Here is a 27344-nt window from a genome sequence, read left to right on the forward strand (position 1 = left end):
CTTTTATTTCTTAGTCATTCCGGTAAATTGGTGAATTTTGCGAATATATATTACTTCAGATAAGCTGGGCAGGGCCGTAGCTAGACCGTTTAAATGGAGTGGGGAATGTATATTCATATTTTCATGTTTATCTAATGCAGGAACAATAGCGCAAGATTACTTATGAATATACACCTCCCCCCCCCCCAGATAAACTTCGGCACTAGCTACGGCCCTGCAGCTGGGTGCAGTAATACGTTTATAATCTTGTGAAGAGTTGAAAAAATCTTCTTGCAAATTTCAGGCTTTGTAATTATATTGTAGACGGAGTTTTTGAATAAGGCTAACTTTATGTACGTTTCCACTTTTTATAGAACTAACTCAACTAACTTGTGCATGGCGCATTTAGGAAGATTTAAGTTTTAAGCCCCCTGATCCGATCCGTCTGGTTTTACTACGGGTTCCAATTGAATGCAGCAGACCAAGAGTTACAAAATTGTGAAACTGAGAACTAAAAATCGATATTTTTGGGTCTCATTACGGTGGGTGCATGTAGTGCGTGCATGAAAGGTGTTTTGTAAACAAGATACTCGAGCAATCAACTCTTTTCAACATTGTTGTTCATTTTTAAAAATCTTATTATTCAAAGGTAAAACTATATAATAACTTTTTCTAACAGAGGTCGTCGTGTCTGTATAGAACTGCTCTGTCAAAATCAATTAATTTAATTCAGTGATGCCTATACGAAAGATAGCTTGGGCAGAAGAGAGAAAAGAGGAGTGAAGGAGGGTTTAATGATCTTCCGTATTCAGCGGGGCAATACAAAGGAAATAATTATATCAAATGAGTGAAATAATACACCTGAAGGAAAGGGTGAATTTATTAAGTATAAAGATTATGCTTATATGTATAGCTATATATACATTTATATAAATATACATTGATCAGCAAACGTCAACTATTTTTTAACCTATAGTGCATGTCATTGATAATTTTAGTGATAAGAAGAGTTCGTACATGCAGTATGAACTAACTGCATGTTTTCCAGATGCTAATCAAATATTCAAAAGCGATAAAATAGTTTATGATAATATATTCACACCTGCTTCGAAATTTAAAGAGGCCAGTAGATAAACTTCCAACTCGTTTGCCCACGACAAAACACCTTCCTTAACAAGGACGATGCACTATAGATAGTAATAATTATATTATTCTATTAACATTTGAATAAAAGCAGCTTCTTCTTATAATGCTTCTTTCCCGTACTACAGCTTGAAATTTAATTCAATTTCTTATGCTACAGTTGTTTCTTCAGTATAATATATATAGCTAGCTTACATTCATTTCATGCAGGTTTGAACCTTCGCTTTTTCTCTTACATGGCGATTGTCATTTGGTTTTTCATTGTAATGCTTTTTCTCGGATGCTTTAACAACACGTGATATCAATTCAGGCAAGGTTTCAGCCAATATTATATTTTTCTTCCGTCAATATTCATATGTTATTTACAAATGTAATATGTTTCAGGGGCCGCGGAAGATCGTTAAGTTTGGGGGGGGGAGATATTCATGTTATAGCAAAAACAATGCTATTCGCATTATTATATATATAGCAACTAAACAAAAACCTTTATTGAGTAACATGAAAATAGAAACAGCAACTTATAATACAATGTAGCTTTTCAATGATATATTGAAACACAGTTTTTTATGTTAACCGGTTTAACTGCATGTTACAATTAATTCACAGGGTCTAATGATTTTATCGCATATATACTTAAATGTGCTTATGATTGTGATTATGATTGTGATTATGATTGTGATTATTATTAAAATACTTGAATGGCAGTTCAAAAACGAACTGAAAAACACAAGTTTACAAGTATCAGAAATAAGACTATTTACATATTTACAGTGATAAAATACTCAGAAATACAATTACTAACATGTTAATACCATAACTACAAGAAGATATGCTAACATTAGGTTCTAAAATATTAAAATATTAAGAAGAGTTCCATTTACGTATGCAATACGGCAAAAAGCTATCATTATAGCGTTTCGTTCGACATTTAAAAAGAGAGATCGATCGAGGATGTCTGAGATCGTACTCATGGGTTAAAAGTTTTGGTAATAGACTAGAAATTTTACCCGAAGGGTCATTATAATTATTTTTATAAAAGGTTCTGCATAACCGTTCCCTTCTCGCTTCTAAGGTAGGTAAATTCAGGTCTTTAAGGCTTTCGGTGTAGGACAAATGGGGAAAAATAATTTTGAACGCACGTTGCTGAATATGTTCCAATTCAACGGTGAGGAAATTAGGTAGTGAGGTATGCCAAACTGGACATGCATATTCCAGGACAGGTCTGATGAAACTACAATATACCGCCTTAAGATCACTAGGTTGGACACCATTTCTTCTTAATAGCCTTAAGGCATACAGGCGTTTGCTTGCTTTAGAGGATATGTGCCTGATGTGTGTGGTCCACTTGAGGTCGGAGGTTAAATTTACTCCCAGGAGTTTGATAGAGTTCACAGCCTCCAGAGGTAGGTTATTGACAAGCAAGGGTTGTGCCGGGGGTTGATTGATCAAGAAGGACACGGTGAAATCTTTAGTTTTTTTTACGTTTAATTTCATGTTGTTCACATTCGACCACTGAGACACCTTATCGAGTTCTTGCTGTAATTTTGGAAAATCCGGTTCACATACTCTAACAACTTCAGAAATAGCACAATCATCAACGTACTTGTACAGTGGTAGTTCACTGGATAGATCATTGACCATTATAAGAAAGAACAAAGGCCCCAATTTTGTGCCTTGCGGAACTCCAGCATTGATTTCTTTCCAATCAGATTTACAAGATTTTAATTTAACGCGCTGTTGTCTGCCTTGAAGGAAACTTGAACACCAATTTAATAACACCAATTTTATGCTATACTGTAGAGATAAACTATGCTACTGTAGAGATACTAAAGTAGGTACATATACTTCTAAGGACGTTTTTGAATTCTTTTCTTAATAAAGGATTTCGCCAAAAATATACGACAGAATTGAGAATATAGAATTGCACATGACAAACAGCAAACACCATGGGGCTACGAAAAACAACATTGAATCCGAAAGAATACTGTGCATGATTCCGAGAAGAATAATGGTTGGAAGGTAACAGAAAAAATAACTGAATGCAATCAAGAAACATGTCTTTGTCTTCTTCAGTTCTCTTAGAAAACACCGTTTAGATGCGTTGTGCCGATCTTCTGCGTTCGGATGTCCCAGCTGCATGCGCGTCTTGTTTGAACGCGCAACAAAGAATGCCACTTTTGTGTAAGAGAAAACCGTATTAAAAATGAAGCACGTACAACTGATGGTTGCGAAGATTTGCAAAGCAAGGCTTGTAACGAAAACATCCAGCACCACCACCACTGCGGTGATGCACCAAAAACGTAACAAGAACTGCAAAAGTTTACGCTTCGTTATTTTCACGCGATGGAAGAATGGGTGCACCACACCAAGGTATCGTTCTGTGCTGATGGTCGAAACGATCGAGAGAGATATTACACTTGAAACCATGAATGATATCGGTTGGACACGAGATATCCAGCAAATCGAAGAACCGTACAATTCATAAGCCAACATGATTGTCAGTGACGGGTAGCAGAAGATTCCTGTCCCAGCGTCAACTATGGAAAGAATCATGACAAGATACGAGGAAACATTTTTTCTCAATCGAGCTGTACCCCAAAATGTCAAGACAGTCAACGAATTTAAACATACTGTTGTTATCGCGATGAAACCACTGAGTATGCAGGCAGCAAAATGGATCGTGTATTCAAAAGACGAGGAAAACGGTGCAAACACAGCACTGCTCAGCTTCGAATTGTTGTAACATTCAGGTAAAGTCTGAACACCATACTCCGACTCATGTGAAAAATTCATCTTTAATGCAAGGCAGAACGAATCCGAAATATACTGCAGCAACAAAAAATATTTTGTATAGTTCAGTCAATTTAAACACTCCCGAAAACCTCAATTTTCGGTAATTTCATCGAAATTATATATACAAATGATATCATATGAAATTAGTCATATTGTTTACAGGACAGGAAATTATAGCGGCTATAGATCTTAGGGGCTGATTACATGGAGTGTTTTCAGCCTGGGCTGAGTTTCAGCCCAAACAATGACCCTCAGTATATTAACAGCCAATCAAACCACCCACCGTCCATCATTAAGCAAATTCCTAAATCCATCAACCAACGTGTATCCTCCTTATCCTCCGATCAGCAATCCTTTGATGCTTGTAAACATGTCTACGAAAGCGCACTTAAAGAAAGCCACTTTAATGCTGAATTAAAATATTCCTCCAGTAATCCCCAAATTACCTCAATCCCTTCATGTAAAAGAACACGGCGGAGAAACGTAATCTGGTTCAATCCTCCGTTTAGTAAATCCGTGAAAACAAATGTTGCCAGAGACTTCCTGCGACTCATCGACAAGCATTTCCCAATTTCTAGCCTCAGCACAAGCTGTTCAACCGAAACACAGTCAAGGTTAGCTACAGTTGCATGCCAAACGTGAAAAACATCATATCACGACACAACAACAAGATCTTGAACCAAGCTGCTGAGGAGCAACTACCCCGTTATTGTAACTGCAGAAATACCTCACAGTGTCCACTTGACCAAAAGTGCCTATCTAAGAACGTGGTTTATTCAGCCGAAATAGAATTAAATAGCGAAGATGAGACCAAGCAATACCTCGGAATGACCGCGAATTCGTTTAAATCAAGATTCAGCAACCATAAAAAGTCCTGGCCAGGTACGAGAAGGAAACTGAACTTTCAAAGTATATTTGGAATTTAAAAAGAAATGATAAGAAGTTTACACTTTCCTGGTCCATCACAAAACGCGCGCCAGCATACTCGCCGGGTGCTAAACGATGCAACCTGAGAAAAATTCTGGGCAGGAAATTTTAAACGCACGCGCAAACAAGAAAGACGCACGTCATCAAACTTGTAACGAACTGAAATTTAGTCGCCCGATGATTGCCACTCTGTGGCATGAAACTCAGAGTAGCGATGCCAATTTTTTAAGAATTATGTAAATGAATATATATATATATATATATATATATATATATATATATATATATATATATATATATATATATTTATCACATACTTGTGCCTTTATCAGGGCGATAACAGGGTGACATAAAAACGATATCGTCACTGATATCGCTTTTTGTCACTGATATCGCTTTTTGTCACTGATATCGCTTTTTGTCCCGCTGCATTTGCCGCTGTCAAAACAAAGATGGCTGACTCGAGGAGTTCGAGGTTTGTTTCAGTCAATGTCGATTGCTTTATAGATAAAAAAGAAGTATGTGATAAACAGGTTATCACAATCGAGACGAGGTGATATCAGTTTTATCGCTTTCAGGACGATATTATAAATGTCCCTCGTTCGCTGCGCTCACTCGTGACATTTATGATATCGTCCCTCAAGCGATAAAACTGATATCCCCTCGCCCCTCATGTGATAACCTATACATATATATATATATATATATATATATATATATATATATATATATATATATATATATATATATATATATATATATATATATATATATATATATATATGAAATTATCCTCCGCTCCTTCCAATCAAGCTTCCATCTTCGGTCCTGTGATTAATTGTGGTCATTAGAACAGTGGAATAAATTTAAACAACTGCGCATTTTGGATTAACATTCCTTATAACACTTTAGTCAAATATAAATATAAATAGGGTAGGCATCTATAAATTATATCCAAGGCGAGATCCTTCAGTTACAACAAATCCCAATTTGGATATAGAAATTCAATGTAAGGAATTTTAAATATACTGCAATATCCTAAGGAATTTTCAATATACAGTACACATTTAAGTATCAAGTACCGTCTACCTCCTCCACAGATCATTTTCGGGCAAATATGGCGGGCGGTGATATTTTAATCGCCCGAAATGCTGCCTATATAGCGCTTGCGGAGGAGGTAGAAGTACCGTGGCTAAAACATTATGATTAGGACTTAAGTTACGATGTAGATCTGCCGAGAAAATGCTAAATATCATCCTGATTTCTATATATTCTACATATAATCGTTCATAAAACGTTTTTAGCTATCTATCAAATTTCAATTTTCAACACTCATTACCGTTAATACTGCACAAAGTGTGCAATATTCCGCGTTAAAATAGGCCCTGCAAAGATCTTAATGATCGCTGCTTAGTTCAACCAAGTGCAGTTAGCATTGTCACCATTTTTCAGATTATCTTACTTCATTTTTACTTTTCCCGGTTACTTCTTAATTGTATCACTCTAGTCCAGGACCTGTAAAGGAGTTTGTGTGCATTTCATATAGGACAGATTATCTCAACTGTTTTAAGGTAAAATGACCATTGTGGTCAACATGGCATATGTGCCAAAAGCTGAATCCGTGACGAAAGTCCTGAGAATGACCACACCCAGAAACGGCATAGTCGACATAGCTCTAAATTCTGATCTAAATTGTTGATCTTCTTCAACGTTTCACATGGTTTTTACCCCGTTGGTCCACTAGGTTCGGGTGTTGTTTTATAGCAAAGGTTGAGGGAAACTTGCACACGTCATCAATCAGAGTGGGCTGACCCTTACCCAGCCAATCAGCTTTGTAAGTTAGAAATGTGGGTTGACGTTAGAAGCTCGCTCCAGCTCTCATATCTTGCTTGTTTAAGGCGTTGTCGCACTAGTCGAGTTGTCTTCTGCTCAATCGATAAATACTTAAAAATGTTGACAACTTAAAATATTTATCATCCAACAACAATTATAATATAACATTTATAGTTCGCGCGTGCTGATTGGTCGAGAAGCGTGTTTCTATAACCAGGGCCGTAGCTAGAAGCTTAATTGGGGGAGGGGTGTATATTCATATATTCGTCTTATGCCCGACTGATTTCTTTTGTACGCTATTGTTCTAACGGTATATAAACATGAATATATGAATTTACACCCCCCCGCCCCCAATTAAGCGGTCTAGCTACGGCCCTGTCTATTTAACAATTAGACAACGAGTCCGAGTTGTCTATGAGCGAATAGTCAACGAAGGCGAAGCCTGAGTTGACTATCCGCTCATAGGCAACGAAGGCGAGTTGTCTAATTGTTTTAGTATACACCCTATACCTAAATATATTAATTTCGAGGAAATAATCGATACACCGCAAAATTTCACCGAAAAATAATTTGATTAATTCAATTTTAGACGGTCGCGCGAGCGAATTTTTCCCAAACGTGCACTATCACGAATAGACGATGGTTGAGTAGCCAATCAGAATGTAGGATTTGTAATAGACAATAGTCAGGTGTATACTAAAACTGTATAGAGACACGGAATTTTCCTGCGGAACTTGTCAAGCGAAGTAATGTAATGAGAATTTGTAATTGAATCGAATTATAATATTTGTACAAATTCTTTTTATTAAGGCGGTTGATGCATTATATGTATATATTGCCACGCTTGTGAATGGAGTGTCAGTGAGCAATGGTCGATTTAAATACAAAAAAAACAATTTACTTCCAAGCAATTCACATCTGGATATATGACTTGTTCACAACAATTATTAGCTATAAAAAAGTGGAAACTTCATAGTTTCTAATACTATAGATTTGCTATTGAAACTATGCTCATTAGGACAACATTTGAATACAATATGTATGCACTAAGGCAAAGTGCTTATTGATGACTAAAGTGCAATATCCCTGTTAATTGTTTCAAAATCTGAAAATAACTGTTTATATTGAACTATAAATTTGTGCAACAAAATGAACAAATGTTCATAAACTTCGTCCAGTCTTACAGCATGAGCCTTTCTTCAAGGATGAACTTTTTTAACGGGACAGCGACATCCACTCCGTGTTACAATAATATAGAGGACTACGTGATTCCATCGTTGACCTCGTCTTTTGAATTCACAAACTACTTAGCTGCTTGCATTCTCAGTGGCTTTGTCACAATGACAACGGTATGCTTGAACTCGTTGACTGTTCTGACATTTTTGTGCACAGCTCGATTAAGAGAAAATGTTTCGTCGTATCTTGTCATGATTCTTTCCATGGTTGACACTGCGACAGGAATCTTCTGCTACCCGACAATGACGTTGCTCTTAGCTACTGAATTGATCGGTAATCCGGCGTGCTGGGTAATTCATGCCCAGCTAAAATCATTCATGTTTTCAAATACGATATCTCTGTCGGTCGTTTTAACTATCAGCACAGAACGGTATTTTGGCGTGGTACATCCATTCTTTCATCGCAGAAAAATAACGAAACGGAAACTTTTGAAACTTTTGGTATGTTTTTGGTGCATTGACGCAATAGTGGTGGTACTAGATATTTTTGTCAGTATCCAGGTATTACATTACTTCGCGACAATCAGCTGTGTCTCCTTCGTCCTTGGTACCGTTTTCTTATACACAAAAATTGCCTTCGTCGCGGCGCGTTCCAACACGAGACGGATGCGCGTATACGGGAACACGACTGGTCGAGACAACACAATTGGAAAAGGAGAGCGACGGCGTTTTCTAAGAGAACTAAAAATAACAAAGACCTGTTTCTTAATCGCTCTTTGCTATTTGGCCTGCTACATGCCAACCCTTATTCTTCTCGGAACATTGCAGAGTGAACTATCAGCTTCAACATTGTTTTTCGTGGCACCATGGTGTGTGCTGTTTGTAATGTGCAGTTCTATTCTCAATTCTGTGGTCTTTTTCTGGCGCAGTGCGCCATTAAGGAAAGAAGTAAAAGTTGTCCTTAGGAACATGCGTAACTTACTAGTTTTGAAATGATTTGATATTTCTTTTCGAAATACGTGCTATAGATACTCAAAGGGGTTAATTCATGCATGAAGTGAAAAAGCACTTTTGTTTTAAAAATTGAAAAATAAAAAACCGGAATCTTATAATCCAGCTGCATGTGCAAGTATATGCATTTAGCTGTAGTATAATTTGTTCTATCAGTGAACCGTAAAATATATTGTGTATATAATCATTACATATCATATACATGTTATGGCGGGTTACTACGCACTATTCTAAATTTTATGATGGAACGATCTCTTCAAATGCGAGAGTTCGCGGTTAACTTCGCCGATCCCAGTCCAGTTAATTTAAGTGAAAATATTATATGGCAAGCGTCACTTCTGGTGAAATGGAGCTCAGCCGACTGGCTGAGAAGAATTTTCAGCGGTCCATTACTTCCCCGAAATGGACCGGCGTTACCGGCGATCCATTACGAGATGAAAAACAGAGAAATTCTGAATGAAAAAGGCACAAATAAATGCTCAAGAGAAAATTTAATTGATTTTGAATTTATAAAGACGTCTCCAGACAGTTTAGCCTTTTAGGTAAAAACAAAAAGACCTCGGTCCGATATTTCTCGGTAAGGACCTCCCGCTCGGTTATAATAAGAAGTTAATATAGCCTAATGGAGAACCGAGCGTTTACAAAAGTAGAGATTTATCACAGTTCGTGCATGCGACGAGATCGAAGTCGAAGAGATCTTGGCAAAGTGTCGGCGTGAGCGAACTATCAATCATATATCGATATCATGAATATCATATCATATATTTATTCTATTATATCATGCATATAACACTAATAGCAACTGCATGCTTGGATATGATATATATGCGTGCATGCATGGAGCTAATATATGTTATATATACATATTCTGTTCTGAAATATATTCGATATCATTCAATCAAAAGTCTCCTCCTAATATACACGAGACAAATATTATTGCACTTCGGTTCATATATTTGTAAACCCCTTAAAAACTTTATGTTTGTTAGCATCGTGCTGGATTAAAATGTACAGAAACTTATAAAATAAAGTCGACATTCCCTGGCAAAATTAGTCTTTTACAGTTCCCATATCCTATATAATTAATACAAAGGCAGGTGAGAGGCTAAAGGTCGACACAGACCGGACGCGATGCGGCAACGCGACGCGAATTTTCAGTTTTCAGAATCACATAAATTAATTTCTGGAAGAAAAATTTTTAATCTATGGACGCCAGAGCAGTAAAAATGCATTACCGTTAAGTAATCGACAAGAATATTATGCTAGTTTAAAATTTATTTGCTTTTGGAAAATCAAAAACTTTCAAAAATCGCGCCGCGTTGCCAAATCCCGTCTGGTCTGTGTGGGCCTTAATTAATGCTACATGACATTAGTCGGCGTCGCTTATAATTATTCCGCCACTTATATTAACCGGCTATGTTCTCGCAAATATAATTGTAGTGAATAAAATGCATTAATGCAGAGGAATATATAAATGGCTCCCCAAACATATTCAAGGGATTGAAGGGAAGGTTTTGAGAATCCCATTTGGCTTAAACAGTGGATAAGCTAAAGATAAATAACACTTCAAAACGTGTTGTGCCGGGATTCAACCGAAATGCTAGCTATGTAATTTTGTAGTTGCACGTAATAATGCAATTGTTGTATTCATGCATGTCGAACAGTGTAGACATAAAGTTTTCTTTCGGGATAAATGTGAAATCTTGCTACAACTGGTTCTAATGATGTGATATATACTGAAAACATAGTCGTGAGAAAGTCGTTTTCTCCAACCATAACTCGTTAAGCTTTCAGGTCTAAAATAAAGTAACATCAACTATGGCTCAATAGACATAGTTTTTTTCGTGGTTTTGTCGTACCTACACTGTTATTTTGAGGGAGTTATTTTAACTCCTAAAATAGGAGTTACGGAAAAAGGTACAGAACAACTCACTTTTTGGAGTTAAAAGTAACTCCAGATTTGGAGTAAAATATTAACTCCGTTTTTGCAGTCAAAATAACTATCATTTAGGGGTTAAAATGTAACTCTTAAAAAGGAGTTAAGCAGTGGTAACTCCACTATCGGAGTTATATTATTTCTACTTTCAGAGTTCTGATGCAAATTGTGTTTGTGTATTGGATTATTAAACTAAAAACATTAAAGCGAAAGGTTCTCGTAATGTCATATTGGTAAATTTATCTCACAAAATTTCTTATTATCAATTCACATGCATTTGTATAATATTGTGAGTTGTATATTTGAAAAGACAGATCAATACAAAAGCTCTGAATTGCTATATTAATTGTCTGAAAGGATCACCTTTTTATAGCCCACTTTTAAATAATTCTAACATCAGTTGTTGCTTTTAACCTCAATAATACTCTTCCTATACCCTAAATTATGAATTACTTCTGAAAGACTTTGATTACTGTAAATTTTAAAGTGATAAAATGACCTATTTAATATTGATTTTTGCATCCGGCCCGCTTGAAATGCATCCGGCCCGGTGTGAAATGTGAATAAAACGGCCAAACCAAAGCAACGTAAGGCTAAAATGTGTAAAAACCTTTCCGGAAAAGCTAAAAGTATGTTAGAAATAAAAAACATACCCGAAAAACGTCTTAGTTTGGATTTTTTACTCCTTTTTTCGCTGCATTTTACGTTGTTTTTCTAGTCGATTTGCCCGAATTTGCCGTGATTTAGTTGCTATGGTAACAATATCTGCCATTTCATTGGCTGTTTCCCGACTAGGATATCCTTTTAAGGAGTTGTTGACGTATAAAATTCTGAAATGGCTTGTAGCCTTGTAGATTGCAGAAATTATAGTTTTTATATAGTTATTTGCTAATTTTTTTGCTTTTTTTGTGTTTCATGAAGTCAATATGTAAAGGTAAAAAAATAAACACGTTATATACCGCAGCTTCAGCCCGGAGGCAAAAATCTGTCCTCTCGGTCTCGAAAACTTCCCTCGGCCTACGGCAAAGGTTAAAAAATAAACACATTATATTTTACCGGCAGCTTCGGCCCGGATTACCGGATACAAAAAACTGTGCCGACGGTCTCGAAAACGGAAATAACGACCTCACAGCCAGAAATAACATATATAATCAATAGATCATCGTCAGCCCTGCCATTTTTCCCTATTTTATGGGGGGAATGGCTTTATATACAGATGAACAGAACAGCCTTATAAACTTGAACTTAAAAGTTAAATGCCGTAGGAAGAAACTTTATACATCGGGATGAAGAAAGCGATATAAGTTAAAATATAGGGTTTAGAAGTCAAATTATATTAGTGGCACAAACATTCGTAATTTTTACAAGCCTTTTCCGCCTTTTTCACTCCAGAGTTAAATCAATTCACGTTTATAAGACTAAAATTTATAATAAACTATTAACCCGCTCCTCTTGTGCACGCCATTTTGAATTTTATTTAACTCCAAAAAGAGAGTTGAATTTTTATCACCCCCAAAAAAGGGTAATAGGTGAGTCAAAATAACTCATAAAAGAGGGTTAGATTGCTTAACTCCCCCAAAAGGAGTTAATTCTGCATAGTTAATAAGGTCTAAAAATTATTAACCCCTCAAAGAGAGTTATTTTTACTCCAAAACTATAGTTAAATTTTTAACTCCACTAAAAAAGGATAATGGGAGAGTTAAAATAACTCCCTGAAAATAACAGTGTATATATTACTTTCAAAGCTTCCAATCACGGGTTATCAGTTGCTATTTTGTACAAGTTTTTGACGTGCCTCGGAAAATTTTTACAGAAAATCGACCGCAACGTTTCTTGTATGACGATCAATTAACAGGTTAATAAAAAGGAACACAGGAATAACAAAATATTCCCATTAATTGATTGCATGCACCTGAGGTATAAAAACTTGAACAGCACTTAGTAGAAACCTTTATAAAGCTCGGCTTTATTCGACGAACCTTTTAACCCAAACACAACCTAGCTATCGATTTCTCTAAAAGAAAAGGTTTGAGAAGTAAAAGAATAGGGGAACATGCATTACTGATTCAAACATGAATGAACTACGCGTACTATACTGCTAATTATTGTCGGAATTAATGCAGCAAATACAGCCTACAAATGCGTTTTAAAGTGTGTCGTTTGTCTTTAGCAGTTTACCGTTACTGCATGGTTCAGCTATAAATGTTTCTATATAGTTAAGCTTGAAAAGTTGAGGATTGTCCGGGAAAGAGTGAACAAAATGACAATTCGTGTTTTTGAGTTGGAAGCGAGTTAGAAAAATTTTATTGTTATTATTATTATTTTAATATAAATATTATTATTAATTTAACCGGTAAAAATACAATTTTATAGACAAAATTTTTAAAATCTCCAAAATTAAACATATGTTTCCTTCAGCACCAGAATGCTATGAAGATCACTTGGGACACTGATTGACGTGTGCAAAGAGTGCTGTTCTGCTACGATTCTGTTTGGCACAATATAAGAAGAAGCCATTACTGGCCATTGGTTGTGCCGATCCGTCTCTTCAAAAGCTGGAACGTCATTTATCGGCTCTTCGACCATTTCTGCGTCGTGGGCAAATCCGTCATTTTCACCGCAAGAAAATGGGTTCGTTCTGTGAGGTAATTCTGTAATCTGCCTTTCATTTGCCGAATGTGATGTCTCGCTTCCGATGAATGCTGGAAGGCTATTTAAAACCACGTCGTGGGTCGAGGACATTCGGCCGGCACCTTTATGACAGTAATCAAGATCGTCGTTCACATCGTAAGGAAATATACGCAGTTCCTGATTCAACAAAGACCATCTTTTGTAGTACGTGCAACATTGCCTGAAGCTATCCAAATACAGGCCGATTAAAGCCATGACGATGAAGCCGCCGTTCACGGCATAAGCATACGTAATTTCTTCACTCTTTCGTTCCGACTGCGCTGCTCGTGAATGACTGAGTTGTGACCACATGACCCAGGTCAATGATGTTAACATGATGGTGAAGAAGGCAAGGAAAAGCAATATGTGAAGCCATCCTTTGGTGCTCGGTCGCGGAAATTGTATCTGAAAGCGTAAAAAAGTCGTGTAAAGAGCATCGCGGGGCTGTAATTTGATAATTTGTGACATGCAATTTTTTACGTAATTATATACATAAGTTACACAGTATTAAAATTTTTATGTAATTATATACATAATATACTGTGTATGTAACCACATTTCCGAGGCGAAAAAGTTGAGTCATTAGCAAATACTTTAATCCAAAAATTTACGAACATGCATCTAAATCCTGTGGCGAATATTATTCAGAACGATAGTGACTCGCCAGGAAAGTCTGATGATTTACAACGCATGTCTAATATCTCGACGACGGATTAAATACAGGAGATTTTAGCATTTAACGAGGATATTCCAACGCAGGAAAATAAGGACGATAATCAAATCAGACATGCCGATATATTCAAAAAATGAATTTTCCGAAACCACTGACACGGCTAAAATGGGACGTTTAACCTAGGCCTTAGCAATGCAAACCTCGCAAAATATACCTGGACTGATCAACACAGCTAACATCTTTATTAATGATCTATTAAAGTATATTTGTGAATTAGAATCTAGAATAGAGAAATCGTTTGACATGTTTACGAGCGAACTGTCACCTGCGTGAACTTAGAGCAAACACTGAATTTTCCGGTATATTCCATTCGACCAGGGTCGAATATATGTACTATGGTCGAGTATACCCTTTTCCGGCCATATTCGATGCTTGCAAGTTGCAACTTTATATAGATGTTTGTATATGAGCACCAAACATACTTGAAACTTTACATAGGACCAGCATTGACCATTAAAACTGCGTGATTATCCATGGTCGAGTATACCGTTTTCCGGCACATTCGACCATGGTCGAGTAAACCGTTTTCCGTGATGTGTCCAAGAGAGTCATTTAAAAAACCTAAACTGCTTAGATTATTTACCAAAACCAACGCATTGTTGCCACAAAAATAAATTGGGACACTAATTAATGCACTAATTAATTATGCACTAATTAATACAATAAACATATTGAATCTTGCTTTAATTTATCAAAAAAAGGGAGCGAGCGGAGTTGAACCACTGACCTCTCGATCTGCAGTCGAATGCTCTACCACTGAGCTACACTCCCTGATCGTTGCATGCGCTATGCCTGTTAGATTCTATTCTCTTAGATACCTTTAAGAACTTTTCCCGCTGTTCTTAATTAACTTATTCGGAATAGTACAAGTGAAAAGAAAATAAAGATCACCGTATATATTCATAGCATAACAGCATATCAACAGTGTGTAGCAAGCAGGGTGGCGCAGTGGAAGCGTGCTGGGCCCATAACCCAGAGGTCAATGGATCGAAACCATTTCCTGCTAAGGTACTCATTTCAATAAAAATGGTCTCTTCATTGGACATTCCAGTTGTCATTTTTATACAGAAAGACTTTTTTCTCAAATAGGCTATAAGAGAAAAGCCTGCATGAATTAAAAAAATCACATATAGACGTAGAACGAATGTTTTAAACGAGTTTCTACCCAGAATTGAACTCGGATTCCCGGATTCAGAGTTGGAAGTTATATACCATGGCGATATCATAGTATAGTCGATATACGCAGATTATTAAGACAAAGCAATTATATTCCCTGTATTCCAGGTATGGACCCCAGGTTTATAAATAATATAGAACATGCATGTGTCCAAGAGAGTCTTTTAAAAAACCTAAACTGCTTAGATTATTTACCAAACCAACGGATTGTCTCCACGAAAATAAATTGGGATTTTTCATGTACTAATTAATACAATAAAAATATTAAATCTTACTTATCAGAAAGAAGGGAGCGAGCGGGGTTGAACCACTGACCTCTCGACCTGCAGTCGAATGCTCTACCACTGAGCTACACTCCCTGATCGTTGAAAGCACCATGTCTGTGTGATTCTATTCTCTTAGATTTCTTTAAGAACTTTTCCCGCTGTTCTTAACTTATTCGGAATAGCACAAGTAAAAGAAATTAAAGATCAAAGTATATATTCATGGCATAACAGCAATGTGTAGCAAGCAGGGTGGCGCAGTGGAAGCGTGTGTAGTGTTCGTGACGTAACGGTCACGTGGGGGAAAAACACACACTTGTGAATCACTAAACTTGTGGATCACAAACACTTGTGAATCACTAATCGACGTAATCATAACTTCATCACCCAACCTTGTCCATCAAAGTGGTGTTATGGACACACTCATAAGCGACCACCTACCAGTATACACCGCGTTAAACATGAAACTTCCTAAGCCATCAGTACAGAGCATCCTGACGCGAAGCTATAAAAGCTATGATAGTTCAAAGTTCATTACCCACCTTGGTACAAGATCACAAGAACTCATTTCTATCTTTTTCGATTCCAATGTCAATTCAAAACTCAGGAAACTTAATGATGTCCTCTCTACTACTTTGGCTGTCCATGCTCCAATTAAAGAGGTCAAGATTCGACGTCGATCCTGTCCATTTGTTACTGCTGACATCAAAAAACAAATGATCTACAGAGACCAGCTACATCGTCGATACAAACAGACACGAGAAATGGAGGACTGGAAGAACTTTAAAACAGTCCAAAAATCAATCAAATCCACCTTAAAAGTCGCAGAGAAAGACTACGTCCGCACTGAAGTTAATACACATAAAGACAAACCTGGGTCACTTTGGAAAGTAATTCATAGCCGCATTCCGTCTAGAGACAAAACAACCCCAATATACAGCAAAAACCAGGAAGAGGTTGCCAACGATTTTAACAGTTTTTTCCAGTCAGTAGGGATAACAGCCGCCGAAACAGCTACGCAACTGGCCTTAGATAATAACATCAATATATCTTCCATGTCTGCCTGTGAAATCAAGAACCTACAATGTCCGATCGAAGAGTCATTCCACTTCATACCTGTTACCTGTGCGGAAATTGAACGCATACTAACATCTATGCCATCAAATAAATCACCAGGTCCCGACAAAATCAGTATGAGAACTATTAAAGACTGCCTCCAAGTAATCTTAGGCCCCCTGACGGATATCATCAACAGTTCATTTACAACTAATACGTTTCCAGAAGCCTGGAAAATAGCAGAAATCATACCAATATTAAAAGAAGGGGATCACGAAATAGCCTCCAACAACCGTCCCCTCTCAATGCTCAATGTAATCTCGAAGGTATGTGAGAAAGCGGCCTTAAATCAATTCACGAGTTTTTTAAACCGGACCGGCCACCTTACGGCACACCAGAGTGGAAACAGAAAGTACCATTCAACGGAAACCCTCAATATATTAGTAAACGATTTTTTCCTGAACGCAATGGATAACAAAGAGCTATCTGCCCTTATTCTGTTAGATCTGTCCAAAGCCTTCGATAGCATCGACCACACAATATTGCTTCAAAAACTAAGCAATATTGGAGTATCTCGTAAGGCTCTAAATTGGTTTAGAAGCTACCTTTCAGACAGAAAGCAATACGTACGCATTGGCTCTGCAGTATCAGAAACTCTTTCAATCACTCATGGCGTCCCACAAGGGGCAATATTGTCACCTCTGTTATTTTGCATCTATATAAACGACCTTCCAACAGCACCAAAAACAGCTAAGTTAGAATCATTTGTGGATGATTCGAAAATATTCATGTCCTTTCCAATCACGAATATAATCGATGCAAAAAGTAACATAGAAGAGGATCTTAAGAGGATTGCAACATGGTGTTTCGCAAATAAGCTGTTAATTAACCCTGAAAAGACAAAATTAATGCTAATAGGCACTCGACAGTTAATCGGAAACCTTACTGAAGGACTGGTTATCTCGTTCCTAGGAAAAGAGATCACACCTTCCTCTTACGCCAAAGACCTAGGGCTATTCATGGACAGTTATTTAAGTTATGATCATCATATACGACACGTCATATCATCTTCAATGGCAAAACTGTACCAAATAAATAGAGTAAAGGACAGCTTCGATAGCGAAACCCTCCACACGATTGTCAATGCCCTAGTGATGAGCAGATTGTATTACTGCTCTACGGTGTGGTCGAATACATCGGCAACAAACATAAAAAAACTCGAAAAAGTACAAAATTTTGCTTGTAGGATCATAACAAATACAAGGAAATACGACCACATAACACCAGTACTACAGGCGATCGGTTGGCTCCCAGTCAAGGAACATTTACAGTACAGAGATACACTAATGGCTTATAAATGCATGAACGAACTTGCACCGCCGTACTTATGTGACCAGTTTTTAAAACGAAATGCAGTTCACAACAAGAACACCCGGAATAAAGACGACCTTGACATTCCCCCATGCAAAACAACATCAGGTCAAAGAAGTTTTTGCTATAGAGCAATAAAAATCTGGAACATTTTAGATAAAGATTTTAAAAAACTACCTTTTAAAACATTTAAGAAGCACTTAAAGAAAAATATGTTAGCAAATAACGTTAACGGAAACCTATCTTAGTTAAAGTATTAAAATCTTAGTATAACTATATAACTAGGATTTCTCTTAATTGTAAACATATTTTATAAACATAGCATAGTCAATAACGTAATTGTAGATAGAAATATACCTATTTTTAGCCTTGTTAGTACATACTGAAAAGCCCTATTGGGAGTATGTTTTATGTATAATAATAATAATAATAATAATAATGGGAGTCGGGGAAGCGAGGGAGAGAGGGTTTTGTAAAGGGAGTATTAAATAAAGCATAGAAAAGAATACTATAACTGGCGACGAGGATAATAAAAAAAAAAAAAAAAAAAAAAAAGAAGAAAAGAAACGTACTAGAGTCTAGCAAACACTCATACCAATGGCAAAGGTCCTTGATTTACCGGCAATTCAGCCCTTTGTTGTATCTGACCCGAGCTCCTTGGCACAACGTTGGGAAAAATGGACGAAGTCACTAGATTATTATATTCGAGCTTCAGGTATCTCTGATCAAAAGCAGAAACGTGCTATCTTACTTCATTTAGCGGGGGCAGATGTACAAGAAATCTTTGAAACGTTGCCGGATACTGGCGAAGACTACAAAACTGCGCTCGAAAAACTGAATCAACATTTCAACCCGTGCAAAAATATAGCTTTCGAGCGACATGTTTTCCGACAAGCAACTCAACGCCCTGACGAATCCATAGATGCCTTTGTAACTCGCTTGAGAACCCTCGCCAGAACGTGCCAATTTAGTGAAAATCTCGATGAAATGCTTCGTGACCAAGTTATCGAAAGATGTGTTTCAAACACTCTTCGTCGTCGCTTACTGCGAGAACACGAACTAACGTTGGACAATTTGTTAGCTATAGCTCGTTCGTTCGAACTAGCCGACCGCCAGGCAGCAGAAATGGAACAAAAGTATGATTCATCGTCTCACCTCAATACAATTGCGCGACAGAGTTTTCATCAACAACAACGGCCGAATTCTACACGCCTAAAAACGATCAGGTTGATGCAACATTGATATGAACAGCATCGAACAATGTTGTGCTGCCCACATTGTTCAGAGTTGTTATCAACTTGGAACAGGGCCGTCCTCAGGATATTTTACAGGGGGGGTGTAAGGTAATCTAAACCGACTGATCCACGGACTTGTACCGATTACACTCTGGATGAAACTTTGTCAAGTTTATATTGGATCGGTCCATAGTGTCAACAGTATGTTTGTCTGCCAACTAAAATAGAAATTTTACCGACTAAACCTAAGAATAAACTTTCTGGGGGGGTGTGACACCCCCCTACACCCCCCCGTAGCTCCGGGCCTGACTTGGAACAATATTGTTGGAACTGAATCGGGTGTAACAATATTGTTCCAAGTTGATAACAACTCTGAACAATATGGGCAGCACAACATTGTTCGATGTTGATGCAACAACCTGATGAGTTTTTAGCCGTGTATGAGGACGGAAGACAGTAATCGACAAAAACGTGCTTGTTATTGCTGTGGAAACGCAGGGCATCGTGCGAAAGATGCCCAATGTCCTGCACTTGGAAAAACCTGTCGAAATTGTGGCAAACTCGGTCATTTTGCTCGGGTCTGTCGTCAGACAAACGGCAAACCAAGGAACGATAGGGACAATGCTCGACTGCTCGAACAGTCCGAAGATGACTCTTCAGAAAATGAATGTTTGTTTACTCTTACTGCTCATAATGTTCAACAGCGCTCGGACAGGCTTCATACATTGGAACTCGAACACGTTCCTGTGCAAATGCTCATCGATTCGGGGGCTAGTGTTAATGTGATCGATCTGGACACGTATCATCGTCTAAAAGCGCAAACAGGTGCCAAATTGATGCCTTCCAATCTTCGTATTTATGCATACGGTTCGCCGACCCCACTAAATATTTTGGGAACAATCACCGGTCGGATAAAGTGCAACTTGCAGAAATCGTGGCAAAATTCGTAGTCGTGCACAACAAACATGCTGGTTGTCTCCTCGGAAAGCAAACTGCGACTCAGTTGGGACTCTTGCATATTGGACCTCAAGTATCCTCGGTCAATTGCGTTGTATCCTCCGAATCTCTTCGCCAAAAGTACCCTAGCGTGTTTGATGGAGTAGGAAAACTCACCAACTACCAGCAGGAAATTTCCATCAACCATGACATTAAACCTGTTGCCCAGCCCCCACGTCGCATTCCGTTCCATGTCCGAAAGCAAGTTTCAGCTAAACTCGAAGAGCTGGAAAGACTGGATATAATTGAGAAAGTTTGTGGCCCAACCCCCTGGGTCTCACCCCTGGTGGTCGTTCCAAAATCCAGTGGCGAAATCCGCGTCTGTGTAGACATGCGGCAAGTAAACACGGCTGTCATACGAGAGCGGTATCCGATTCCTACAATTGAGAGAGCTTACAGGATTTAAATGGAGCTGCGGTATTTTCCAAGTTAGATCTGAAGTGGGGATATCATCAAATTGAACTGGACGAGAAATCCAGAGAACTGACCACCTTTACCACCCATGACGGCTTGTATAGGTACAAGCGTCTCCTTTTTGGTATATCTGCAGCTCCTGAAATCTATCAACATGCAATTCAACAAGTTTTACATGGGCTACCTGGAGTCAAAAACATTTCAGATGACATTATAGTTTTCGGAAAGGACAAAGCAGAACATGACAGAAATCTCCATGGTGTACTTGGTCGATTGCAAGAAAGAGGACTTACATTAAATAGTGAGAAGTGCCTGTTTAGTGCTCCTGAGATTACATTCTTTGGCTTTGACATCTCGCTCGTGGCATTCGGCCGAACAACCAGTCAGTTGAAGCTATACGAAATGCTCCAACACCAAAAAACGCTTCCGAAGTTCGCAGTTTTCTGGGCCTAGCTAGTTTTTGTCGACGATTCATTCCAGATTTTTCCACCATTGCTTACCCCCTTTCCGAGCTAACCCGTAAGGAGGTGCCCTGGCACTGGACCGATATTCATCAGTCTTCATTTGACAAACTCAGGACAATACTAACAAGTGACTGTGTTATGGCCCACTATGACCCGGCCGCCCCTACCCAGCTACGTGTGGATGCTAGCCCTGTTGGTCTGGGGGCTATCTTGACCCAAACACAACAAGGTGTGGTCAGACCCATCGCCTATGCCAGTCGAACGCTCACAGTGGTGGAACGACGTTATTCTCAGACGGAACGTGAGGCCCTGGCAGTCGTCTGGGGCTGTGAAAAATTCCACTTGTACTTATATGGAACCACCTTTGCCCTGCTTACTGATCACAAACCGCTTGAGGTTATCTACAGCGCCACCTCCAAACCCCCAGCAAGAATAGAGCGCTGGGGATTACGCCTCCAGCCATACACATTCCATCTGCAGTATTCTCCTGGCGCCACCAATCCCGCTGACGTGTTGTCTCGTCTTCCTTTGTCGAGTGCCGCACACCGCGAACGAAATATTGCGGAAGAGTACGTTCATTACATCACCCGCAACGCGGTTCCCAAGCAATGACCCTTACCCAACTTGAGCAGGCCACTGCAGAAGACCCTGTCCTACAGCAAGTCCACCAATCAGTTGTCTCAGGCAAATGGCAAAAGAGCCGGGATCCGGACCCTATTTTAGCATTAAAGACGAACTGACGGCGACAGGGTCCTTACTTCTTCGCGGATCGCGCATTGTTGTTCCAGAAAGTCTACGATCAGCCACACTCCAATTAGCACATGAAGGTCATCAAGGGATTGTTCGAACGAAACAACTCTTGCGAGAAAAAGTTTGGTGGCCTGGAATTGACAAAGACATTGAACATTTAATTCGTTCCTGTATCTCCTGTCAAGCCCAGTCCTCTCAGTCATGTCCAGAGCCACTTACTATGACAGAAATGCCTTCACGACCGTGGACCGTCTTACATGCCGATCTATGTGGCCCCTTCCCGACCGGTGAGTCGCTTCTGGTTGTGGTTGATTCGTGTACGCGCTGGCCAGAAGTTTTCATCTTGAAGAGCACAACTGCAGCAGTAATAATCAAACGCTTGAAGTCTTGCTTTGCGGTGCATGGCCTACCTGAGGAAATCGTTACAGACAATGGACCCCAGTTCGTGGCTGAGGAATTCGATTCATATCTTAGTGAGCACGGCATCAAACACCGTCGAGTAACACCTTACTGGCCGCAAGCCAATTCTGAGGTCGAAAGATTCAACCGCACACTAGAGAAAGCGATTCGCGCAGCACATACTGAAGGGAAAGATTGGAAAAGCGAGATTGACACCTTTTTACTTAACTACCGAGCGACAGCCCATTGCACTACTGGCAAATCGCCGGCCGTTCTACTGTTCGGACGAGAGATACGCACTAAACTCCCGTCGGGCGCAACCACCATTTCGTCGAATTCACAGATAAATGTTGACCCCACCATCCTTGAGCGTGATCGATGTCGGAAAGAAAAGATGAAGCAGTACGGGATGAGAAAAGACACGCTGCACCTGCCAACATAAAGAGGGGCGACAAAGTTCTTCTCAAACAAGAACGAAAGAATAAATTGTCAACAAGATATGACCCAGACCCATACACAGTGGTTGGAACAAAAGGAACAAGTTTACTTCTAAAGAGACGAGGCGAGCCTGAGATAATGAGGAATTCGTCAGCAGTTCGCAAAATACCATCCGAAGATGGAATTGGGTGCCCAGTAGAAGCTGAAGGGAAACAAAACCAACCGGTTACGACAACAGTACAGTCAAGGCCCCGACGTTTACGACAACCCCCGGAGTACCTGGGATTTAAATAGTAACAGCCAGTGAGGAACAGAGGACCATTGAGTCAAAGGAACTCATAGTAGCAAACTTTGATATTGTTAATTGTAGTTTGATGTTCAATGCCGTTTGTTGGACCAAAGGTCTTGTTAAATTTAGAGTTGATGTTTAATGACGCTTGTTGGACAAATGTCTATTTAAGCTATGGACAGTAGTTAAGCATGTTCACGTAAAAGAGGGATGTAGTGTTCGTGACGTAACGGTCACGTGGGGGAAAAACACATGGGAGTCGGGGAAGCGAGGGAGAGAGGGTTTTGTAAAGGGAGTATTAAATAAAGCATAGAAAAGAATACTATAGCGTGCTGGGCCCATAACCCAGAGGTCAATGGATCGAAACCATTTCCTGCTAAGGAACTCATTTCAATAAAAATGGTCTCTTCAGTGGACATTCCAGGTGTCATTTTTATACAGAAAGACTTTTTCTAAAATGGGCTATAAGATAAAAGCCTGAATTAAAAAAATTACATAGGCTAAAGACGTAGAACGATTGTTTTGAACGAGTTTCTACCGAGAATTGAACTCGGATTTTCGGATTCAGAGTTCAAATTGATACCATAGTCGATATCATAGTATAGTCGATACATGCACATTATTAAGATAAAGCAATTATATTCCCTGTAATCCAGGTATGGACCCCAGGTTTTTAAATATATAGAACACGCATGTGTCCAAGAGAGTCTTTAAAAAAACCTAAACTGCTTAGATTATTTACCAAACCAAAGGATTTTCTCCTCTTGAAAATAATAAAAATATTGAATCTTGCTTTAATTTATCAAAAAAAGGGAGCGAGCGGAGTTGAACCACTGATCTCACGATCTGCAGTCGAATGCTCTACCACTGAGCTACACTCCCTGATCGTTGTATGCGCTATGCCTGTGAGATTCTATTCTCTTAGATACCTTTAAGAACTTTTCCCGCTGTTCTACTTATTTGGAATAGCACAGGTGAAAAGAAAATAAAGATCAGCGTATATATTCATGGCATATCAGCATTGGGCAGCAAGCAGGGTGGCGCAGTGGAACCGTGCTGGGCCCATAACCCAGGGGTAAATGGATCGAAACTATTTCCTGCTAAAGTACTCATTTTAATAAAAATGGTGTCCAGGTGTCATTTTTATACAGAAAGACTTTTTTTCTGAATTGGGCCGTATAAGAGAAAAGCCTGAATACAACCCAGAATTGAACTCGGATTCCTGGATTGAGAGTTGGAAGTGATATACCAAAGTCGATATCATATAGTATAGTCGATACACGCACATTATTAAGATAAAGAAATTATATCCCCCGTATTCCAGGTATGGACCCCAGGTTTATAAATAATAGAACACGGTAAATTTCCGACCATATTCGACCATGGTCGAGTATACCGTTTTACTTTATATTGACTTGTTCATAATTTTAAAACATTGTCAATATTTGGTTGTGGTTTTTACCATGTCTGTTTTGCAGTAACATCCAATTTTCCCACCAGATTTGTCGAAAAAAATCATGAAAAATTAGGTGAGTTTGGGGCTGTGTGCCGTGAAAGGTATTCTATTTTACAGAATTTGTTTTCAAATATACGCTTTACACGTATTCTTGACGTCCTAATCGATATCACACAATCTAAGTCTGTTTTTGTACTCGACAGTTGACACGACGGTGTTGTCGACCCCGACATTGGGCAAAATTTCACGTCCTCTTGACGTCCGCATCCTCAATCTAAATCTGCCTAATATTATCATTCACACCCCGACAACGACACTTCTCGCTCCTAAACCAACCTCAATAGCAAAATCAGCCACAGTGTCAGCAACCACTCCAACAACATAATCCAACGAATCATTACAAAACCTGCGAGCCCCAAAAACACACCGGGGCGAATCTCACAGGGACCGCGGAGCGTTTTTCGTATTGCTGGGCCTTGGAACCGCGCGGCTGCTAGGAGAGTCCGGGAAAATTTTGAAATATACATAGGCCTTTGAAATGGCCGCAAATGCCTCTCAATTTAACAATTATTGGGAAATAGAACATACTTTGTAAAGTTTCCAGCATGTTTGGCGCTCACATACAAACATTAAACAATATAACCATGCTTTGGTTATGATGTCAAATATTTTGACATGGATAACCACGCGCTGTTTTAATGGTCAAATGCTTGTCCTATGCAAAGTTGCAAGCATGCTTCGTGCTCATATACAAACATTAAACAATATAACCATGCTTTGGTTATGATGTCAAATATTTTGATATGGATAACCACGCCGCGGTTAAACAGTCTACTGAATTCTGGTGCTATTGCAACAACCATGCATGGGAACACTACCCATGCAAGTTTAGGGGGACGAAAAAAAATTACCGAAATTTTTTTGTAGTGAAATGAACTATCACGATACCTTTCGAATATCCAGTATAGGTTTTGCCTCGCACTTGAACACGAAATTACACAATTCACAGGCAAAATTACTTGAGGCGATAATCCATTTGCGAATGCACGTTTCATGAACATAGCCAACGGAGCCGCTGCAACGACATGGCTGGATTAAACCTTCGTCTTCGTCGCTACTGGCGTGACAGATGCGGCATATTGGTAGACTGGGGGACAAACTTATATCGTGAAAACACGCTTCGTGGCTCTGCATCGTCGACTGCTTGTTTACACTCCGAGTTACCTCGCGTTCTTTAGGAACCAACGAAGTCAGAATAGGAAAGTCTACCGGAAATTCAAAGTGGAAGATCTCTTAAAATTGTGATGTGATCAACTACTTCATCTTGGAACAACCATTTTAATTTATGTAAAAATTGATAAAGTAGATCTAAAACTGGGTATTTCGCTTTCGGCGCCATGATTTAAAAAAAGGCCGATCACAGGCATAACACACGAGGTTCTGTGAATATTGAAGCACGGAAGGAAAATGTGAGCCTGTGAGCCTGTGAGGAAATGTATCGGTCCCGTTATGGAAAAAATAAATTTCATGCATGAATTATTTTCACTACTGCATAGGTATTGATCTATTAAAATACCTGTTTTCTTTTAAATACAACAAAAGAGCTGACCCCCGATCTAAGTTGGTTAGCACATCACATGAGTTAAACCTAAGAATTCTTAGATATACATGAGTCATGGATTGTTTTTCGTGTTTTTAAAATATAAAAGAAGCTAACATATCACTGAACTAACTACTAAAATAACTACTGAAAACTAGCAGCATACGTATTTGAAACATTAAACTATACTATAAGCTTTCTAATTCTGCATGTTTGAAAAAAAGTTTGTTTTTTTTTTTAATTTTTTTAAAACTTTTTTTACCGAAAGCAAGATAATTTTGTATACGTATATATACGTATATGCACATAGGCGGCCGAGAAACCAGCTGATCTGGGCATAAAAATCAACCAATCAGAAGCCAGATCTTCGACAAAACTGAGTTATCATTTCCTTCATTGCAAAGGACTTCGACACTCGAAAATATCAAGTGATTTTATTATATATTTATGTGAAAACACGTTTAATTTTCCCCAACTGCAAATTAGAATTTAAATTTTTCACCCTTTATACTATTAGTTGGAAGAATAAGTACAAATAACACCAGGCACATGATAACTCAGTTTTGTCGAGACGCTTTATGACGTCATGATCTCAGATCAGCAGGAAGCATGTGAAAATTATGTATGCATGTTTATATACTAATTTATAGTATATAATATGGTATATATAGTATATATTTAACAGTTATTCTGCGAACTCGAGTCGTATATGAGCTGATAGCCGACGAGGCGCGTATTAATTATTATATACACAAACTTTGTCACCCTTTGGGTGCATTTTGGTGTGCTATTATCAACTAGGCTTGGATTTCTATTTCACTCAACTCCTCAAATCTTTCGGCCATTTTGTTTACTTTCTCTATGAGCTAATATCTGTCTAGTAGCCAACCAATGAAATTGCAGAATACCTCATATCTGGCGCTTGTGTATATAATAAAGTACATTATTATACATTATAGTAGTAAAAGCAATTTGATTGGCTAATAGTTGACAGATAAATCGCACAATCACGCAAAATTTAATTATCTGCTAGCAGATAACTGAGTTATCTGCAAGCGAGCCTGCGGTGGTTAACAAGCGGTATTCATTTGAATTTATTTATGTATTAATAATTGATGTATTTTTGGATGTTGCTATTAAATAAGGTTTTTCATTCGTTAATACTATGTTTACTATTCTTCAAATGTATAATAAAACAATTATTGAATTCGGTTTTTGTGATATGCAGAGTTATCAA

General features: G+C 38.5%; 4 non-coding genes across 4 annotated transcripts; 1 reads left to right on the forward strand and 3 right to left on the reverse strand.

Moving 5' to 3' along the window:
- Positions 1 to 14899: 14899 nt before the first annotated feature.
- Trnac-gca lies at positions 14900 to 14971 on the reverse strand. The gene has a single exon. It is a non-coding gene; the product is annotated as a tRNA-Cys (tRNA).
- Positions 14972 to 15134: 163 nt separating this feature from the next.
- Positions 15135 to 15206, forward strand: Trnam-cau. Its single transcript has one exon. It is a non-coding gene; the product is annotated as a tRNA-Met (tRNA).
- Positions 15207 to 15663: 457 nt separating this feature from the next.
- Trnac-gca lies at positions 15664 to 15735 on the reverse strand. The gene has a single exon. It is a non-coding gene; the product is annotated as a tRNA-Cys (tRNA).
- An 8126-nt stretch (positions 15736 to 23861) lies between these two features.
- On the reverse strand, positions 23862 to 23933 carry Trnac-gca. The gene has a single exon. It is a non-coding gene; the product is annotated as a tRNA-Cys (tRNA).
- Between the last annotated feature and the right edge of the window lie 3411 nt (positions 23934 to 27344).

This window comes from Dendronephthya gigantea, unplaced genomic scaffold (genome assembly GCF_004324835.1).
Source record: "Dendronephthya gigantea isolate DGI-Jeju-01 unplaced genomic scaffold, DenGig_1.0 000070F, whole genome shotgun sequence".
In the NCBI taxonomy this organism is placed as follows: Eukaryota; Metazoa; Cnidaria; class Anthozoa; order Malacalcyonacea; family Nephtheidae; genus Dendronephthya; species Dendronephthya gigantea.